This window comes from Macadamia integrifolia, chromosome 1 (genome assembly GCF_013358625.1).
Source record: "Macadamia integrifolia cultivar HAES 741 chromosome 1, SCU_Mint_v3, whole genome shotgun sequence".
In the NCBI taxonomy this organism is placed as follows: domain Eukaryota; kingdom Viridiplantae; phylum Streptophyta; class Magnoliopsida; order Proteales; family Proteaceae; genus Macadamia; species Macadamia integrifolia.
In genome coordinates this window covers 24,530,535-24,537,808 of record NC_056557.1, presented here as the reverse complement: position 1 = coordinate 24,537,808, position 7,274 = coordinate 24,530,535, and the positions used below count along the sequence as shown (strand labels likewise).

The window sequence follows — 7,274 nt, the reverse complement described above, 5'->3', positions numbered from 1 at the left end:
CCTAAGATTTCACACATTATTGTGCTCATCAGCTATGCAGAGATTCCTTTCTGATTTAGTCAAGATAGCAAGATATTGATTAATATTGTAGGGAAGGAATAAAATTTGTTAATTTTGAAAACAGGTTCTCTCTTTTCTCACACAATATCTCATAGAATGAGGATTTTTACCAATATTTAATTTAATTTAATTTTCTTTTTTTTTTTCTTAAAGAAGACTTGTAGAAGGAAGGAGGCAAGACCACAAAGCCCTATAAAAGCCACTTCCTCCCCCCTCCTAGAAGGATTATTCCCTTTATTTTATTTTTTAGTTTATGCTTAGTTCTCTTCTCTCTCTCTCCCTCTCTCACTCTCTTTAGTTTTAGTTCATTTTTAATTTTGCTTTAATCACTTTTGTAATAGCATTTTATTTCAATTAATGCAAGCACTCTTTTTTATTCAGCCTTTTATGTTTAAGACTTATACAATTGAATTGTAATTTTTAAAGTTATAGTTCTAGGCTTAGATCTAGGTGACAATATCATGAGCCATGAAGCATCTCTTTTTTTTCAAGTTTAGTTTTTTTTTTCAAGATTTGTTTTCTCTAGGCCAAGGAATTTTAGATTTGGTTCATTCAAGATCTGGTTTTTAGGGTTGGTAGTATCTCAAATCACCTAAGCTTTCAAGTTCAAGCATTGATTCAGGTAGGTAGGCTTCTTCAATAGTCTTCTCTCTCCCCTCTCATTCCCTCTTCTGACTACCCTTTCTTTCTTAATTTAGGATTTTAATTTCAGTCATTACATTATTGCTTTCCCTCTAAGGTTCATGGCTAGTATATATGTTGGCTTTGCCCCTCCTAGCCATAGAACCATCATTTTATTGTTTTTATTTTAATTGCCTCCCTTTCCCTAAAGTCAAGTAGAGTAACCCTTGTAAATGTGACTCTCTGGTCAAGTAGGGAAGCTCATATTATGATGCATCCCTTGGGCTAAGTAAAGAAACCTACTTGTAAGCCTCTCTCTAGCTTTTCCCCCTTTCTTTTACTTTATTTTTATTTCAGCATTTTTTTTCCTTCATTTCTTTTTAATTACGTGAGTTGTTTATTTTCAGTTATTTATTTATTTAATTTTAATTACATGGCTTGCGTATTTAAATTCTTAGATGATGAATGGTTAAGACGTTATTTTAGATACATATGTTTAGGACAGTAGTTAGAATTAGATCACAATCATTAATCGGTTCACTTTCACATTATTAAAAAAAATAAAAAATAAAGTGGCTGCTCTCCCTATGTTCGACCCGTAGCTACACTGATCCGTACGCTTGCGGTTACATTTTAAATCCTACCACTTCTCGTATGACTTGTAAAGAGGAATAGATAGAAGAGTAATGAAAATGTATCAATCCCTTTGAAGGGGATTTTACTTGAGTATTTATAGTTGTCGCAAAAAGGAATAGACAGAAGAGAATGAGCGTCGGGCTGATCCGTCAGGAGAGTCTCTATTAGATCTCTCTATAAATAGTTAAATCCAAGAGTAATGAAAATGTATCAATCCCTTTGAAGGGAGTTTCACGTGACTATTTATAGTTGTTGCAAAGAGGAATAAATAGAAGAGAATGAGTGTCGGCTTGATTTGGCAAGAGACTCTCTGATACCTAAATCAGATCTCTCTGTATATAATATAATCCAAGAATAGTGAAAAAGTATCAATCCCTTTGAAAGGGAGTTTACATGAGTATTTATAGTTGTTGCAAGGCGATTGTAGAGAGTCCCAACTTAGTAAACTTCCTAAAACTGGTAGGCGCCTAGATATGGTAAGAGTATATTTGAAGTGTGCACGGATAGCGAATATCTCGATTAGAGAGGGATTCTCCTTCTTTTTAGGGGAGACTTGGAGTCCTTGATAGATGACCTTTCCCAATTAGGATAGATCTGCTTCTTGCTTGGAGATTACCTATTTGGTATGGAGTGAGTCTCTTTCTGATGAACTAGTTTTCTTATCTAGAGTCATCCAGCTCTGGCAGCTTGGTGGATCGGTAATTGACCTATAAGAGTAGGTTTTGGCAGTGATCAGTCCCTAAGACATTCCTAGCCTATTCCTTCGATCTCTAATCCGGTTCGATGGTTTAGGTCTAGTAGTTCGGTCAGCACTCTTTTCATTCGGACTTTGGTTCCACGTGTCGAGATGTCACTGGTGCATATATTTTTACCATAAAAAAAATATTATTATTATTATTATTATGGTAATAACAAGGTACTGCTCGGTTAAGAGTATAAAGCTCGATAAGGTGTAATAACATATATGAAGATATAAGATTCAAAATTAGAAAATGGATAGAGTATATCCTCCAAGATAGGCCTCAACTTTAATGGAGAAGTACTAACACCATTCGTTAGATAGATTATGACTAGGGGTGTGGGTTGGGACGGGCTTTTTAAAACCCTAGCCCAACCCTGAGTCCTCTTAACTGGGCCCAAACCTACCCTGACCCTGACTCAAGACCGCAAAACTTCAACTTAGACCCAACCCTTACCCACCCTGATTTTTCTGAGTTGGGCCAGGGTGACCCTGATTGGCCTTGACCCTGACCCTGACCCTGGTTTGTCCCCTGACCTTGCAAAATATGAAATAACTAAAAAATCAAAGACATTCATAATAAAGAGGAGATAAAAAATACAAAGTCACAAATTACTTGTCATGAGGAGAACATCCTAAAGTAAACATTCAAACAATATAAATAACTTCAACTGTTATGGTAAACAAAGAGAAGATCATCCTAAAAAAGCAAATAATCCAAAAAATAAAATTCAATTATTTATCATGATAAACAAAGAGACATCCTAATAAGGCAAACAATTCGAAGATCTCAAAACCCTTGTCTTTTTTTTTGGTAATTTCTCAAAACCTTGTCATGTTAAACAAAGAGGAAAACATCCTAAGAAAACAAAAAAAATCTAAAGTCAACATCAGGGGGTAAAAATCAGGGCCCATTAGGGCCAAAACCAAGGCCTAAACTCAGGGTAAAAAAATTAGGGCCGGGTTCAGGGCCGGGTTAAGGGTGGGTTGAGTGGGCCAAAGACATCAACCCTTACCCGCCTTGACCTTGACTTAGAGTCAGAAATTTTAGGACCGGACCAGCCCTCAGGGACAATTTTTGGGTCGATACTTGTTCAGGATCAGGGCGGGCCAAGGAAGGGTTCAGGCCGTCAGGGCCAAACTTGCACCCCCTAATTATGACTGCCTTATTATCCGAATGTATTAGGCTATTAGCAATCTTCTAAAATTTTTAGAGATTGCCCCAAGCATCGCTATACAAATAGACATTGGCTCCCCATTGCTGAATCATTGAAAAATGTTGGTGATGAAGTAGAGATGAGAGGAGCTCCATGAGAATCTTACCCAAGGAAACCAATACCACCATTTGATTATCCATCTTTCTGCTCTACCTTCGTTTGACCAGGACAGCCAAGCCCACCTTGAGGACGAGAATTTTGGATCTCCAAAACCCTAGCAACCTCCATCTTCCTCCTCCACCATCATTCCTTTTTTTGGATCTCTGAAACCCATTGTCACTCTTCATCCATAACCCATCTGTATTTGGATGGTTGTGTACTCTCTCTCTCTCTCTCTCTCTTCTCCCCACCCCCTCCCCCGTTTATCTTTTTCAAAATTTATTTACTCCCCTTGGGTATCCCAAATTGTCGTTTGATATCCAAAGGTTTCTTTAACAAGGGTGCATATCTTATTTAAGCATTATTTCATGTGATGAGCTGGGTGGTGAAGCAGAACTTGATGCTTGTTTGATGGATTCTCAAATTGAGAGTCTCAAACAATTTATCAGTTGTGGTGAACCTAAGTTTTCCTTATCTAAGTCCAAATAAATGATCGATACATGCAAATGGCTGACCTTTGGGACATTGAAGTCCTCCTTTTATTAGGAACCAATATGTATAAGCCAATCTCAGAGTACTCACATGTTGTACCTTTGTGGACATAAGCCTCAAGCAGCCCAGCACAAACATGGAGGGCACCCTCGCCAAGGTAACGTATTGGAAACTGATAAACATATTATGCGGTGGACAAGGTGAGTCAGAGGTCTGAGGTCTCATCCATATGGTATACCAATTGGTATATATGAGATCAAAGGGCATGGTTTCATTGTGGAGTGGCCAAATCTACCAAAGGGACCACATAACGATGCCACGGGTGGGGGAAAATCATGACTCTGCATGTGCTATGCAAGAAGTCTCTTTTTAGGAAGTGACCATTACCCAAACTCAGAGTCCTTGGAATGATGTGCCCACTTACTGGGGATCGAAGTCTAATAAGGAGCACCTTGTCAGATTTCACTTCAAACACGAAGAATATGTATCTATGTAGTAACAAATTTATATATGCATGAAATGGTAAAATACAGGAGTCTAACAAGTCCCCAGAGTAGTTGCTAGGTGCCAGGGTTGATTTTCATGCCTGTGGGTATCGCTCCTCTTCTCATTCCCCCTCCCTCTTCTTCCGTTCCATTAGAGGGGAGAGGGGTGAGGAGGGCATTTAATTTTTTGGAGTACCACATTGATAATGGTCTAAAAACTATAACCCTCCTCCCCCCCACCCCACCCCACCCCACCCCACCCCCAACAAGGGGGAGAGAATGACTTTAATGCATATGGATTTCTGGTCTTGCCTAGAGGTTGGGTTTGGTCAAGTTATGGGCTGGAAAGGGTTTAGACAATCAGCTTGCCCAGCCTAAAGGACGGTCTCTTTCTAGTTTGGCTATTCCTAAAAAGCAGGTACACATATGAAAATAGAAGCATGGTAATATTTTGGTGGCATAATGACATAAAACAAAGAAAATAATTTTATTTTTTGGAAATATGAGCATTATTAAGATATAAAATATGAAGAATCTTTGAAAAATCTTAATTTCGGCATAATGATGGCCTAAAAGGGGAGATTATGGAAAATTATTTTTGGTAGAATTTTACTATTATAACGGCATAAAATGCAGAGTTCTAGAGTATTTACAAAACTTTCGGGCATTATAACAATAAATTTATATAACATGTAAAATGACATGTTATATTATATTTATAATAAATTTGACATTATAATGGTGTGAAATAAATTATTGGAAATAAATAAAATAAATGAAATGGAGTAGAGACAAAATTACCTCTTTTGCTAAAAAATGGCTTCTACACTAAATTATGATGCTCCCTTCGATTTCCTGGTGAAATTCTGTGCTCGAGGGTAATTTGTTATTTTCGAAGTTTTCCAAAGGATCTTAGTATTTTGGTGATCAATAAATCGTCAAAATGATCTTTCCCCATAATATTTAATGATGTAAACATCAATTGCAAATGCTATATACTGGAAACACAGTCAACACTATCTTCAAAGAAAAAATTCCGTGAAATCCTAATTTGCATAAATTGGGGGCCAAATTGTGTTATTCACATTAGATCTTAGACACAGTCTTTGCATACCAAAATGGACCTATCGTAGTATTTTTAACCGATTCTGGAATGGATAAGTTGTCTAAATTATCTCAGGGGCATACTAGAGGTGAAATAGGACTGGATGGGCCAGGTTTCTTAGCATCCTAACCCAACCCTAGGTCCTCAAAATTCAACCCAAGCCCACCTAACCCTGTTGGGTTCATGTTCAGGCCCAACCCCACAGGGTTCATACCACCCCAACCCAACCTTGACAAAGTCAATTAGGTTGGGTTGGGTTAGGTCGGGCTAGGCTGGGCTAGGCTGGGCTGTATTGGGTTGACCCTGGCTTCTGCAATGGTTGGATTAACCTTGATTGACCTATTTTTACCATTCATATCTTATACATTAAAAAATTATAGAAAAATGAAATTCCAATAGGAGCCCTAAATTCTAATATAAAAATTGAGGGTTAAATTTCAGGCCGGATTGGTTCGGGTTATGCTGGGCTGGGGCCGGGCTGAGGCCTCAACCCGAGTCCCACCTTGACCTAGGGTTGGGGTTTTTCAACCCTAACCCACCCTCTAGATCATAAAACTTGGCCCCCAAGCCCTGTTCGGGTTAAGGGCAGTTCAAGGCGGGTTCGGGTTGTCAGGGACAAACTTTCACCCCTAGGGCATACCATACAATCTTTGGAAGCTATGACATACTTTTAGAAAAAAAATTCCGTATTGTGTGGACGATCCTCTAGGGTGCCAGATGATCGATGAGGAATTTCAGTCTTCAATTTATTTTTTACTATTATTCAAACTGAATTATCACAAGATCTTTGCTGCTAACACATTTCATAATTCTTCATTTTTGGGATGACTAGGAAAACAAGAAAAAACTCTAATAAAGAAGCAATTCAAGGACTTTCATTGCTGAGTTTCTCTGTAGACTTCCTCTCGCACATTGTACTGCATTTTCCATTATCACACCGAGAGAAGCAATATGGATGACGTACCATTTCTCTTACGCAGTCTTTATGGGTTTGGCAGGTAGGTTCTTCTGCTATTGACTCTTTCTTGCACATCTTGACACATTGCCCATTATAACATCGAAAGAAGCAAAATGGAGGAAGATATCCTACGCATTCAGGAACTCCCGTACAGGCCATTGCTTCCACTGTGGACTCTGGATTGTCAAACACACAAATACGTCATGTCATATAGCATTGATACATATTTTTATAAGGTGAAGTGAAAAGAAAGTAAATCTATTTAAAATTTGTTCGTAAAATGAACTCAAGTAAAACTAAAAAGAAAGATGGAAAATAAAGAAGAGAGAGAGAGAGAGAGAGAGAGAGAGAGAGAGTAACCATTTGCAATAACCAAAAGTAAGATTAAGAATACCACTTTCTTCATGTCTCTCTTGAATAGAAGGATTTCTGCAACAGACTTTGAACTAAAAACTTTGTATCTTATCACTTGGGACAGTGTAATGTTTTGGAACCTTGCCTTGGGCCGGCCATATTTATAGAATGAGTTATTGCAAATCTTATCCATTGCAATATTTCATCCACCCATCGCCAGAGCATAAGAATTAATCAGTCTTTACCAAAAATAAAAAAGAATTATTTAATATTCCTTATGTATTATTATCTAATTTTGTATTTGTTCCATCTTTTATTTCTATGGCGAGAAAAAGCTACCAGAGCAGGTAGCATTCTCGACCAATGAGAGGGCACAACCAAGCATCTTCAGCATGGGGCTGTTTGGTCTTTTCGCGCCCACTAGGTCTGGACATCAGTACACATGGTAGGTAGGTTCCTTTTATTAAAATTAACCAGCATAGTGTTTGGACCATTTTAGAGGCTTTTT

General features: G+C 38.0%; 1 long non-coding RNA gene across 1 annotated transcript; it reads right to left on the bottom strand.

The window, feature by feature from the left end:
• Positions 1-6,188: 6,188 nt before the first annotated feature.
• LOC122075270 lies at positions 6,189-6,886 on the bottom strand. The gene is made up of 2 exons (XR_006139212.1): positions 6,773-6,886; positions 6,189-6,588 (listed from the first exon to the last, which is right to left on the bottom strand). It is a non-coding gene; the product is annotated as an uncharacterized LOC122075270 (long non-coding RNA).
• Between the last annotated feature and the right edge of the window lie 388 nt (positions 6,887-7,274).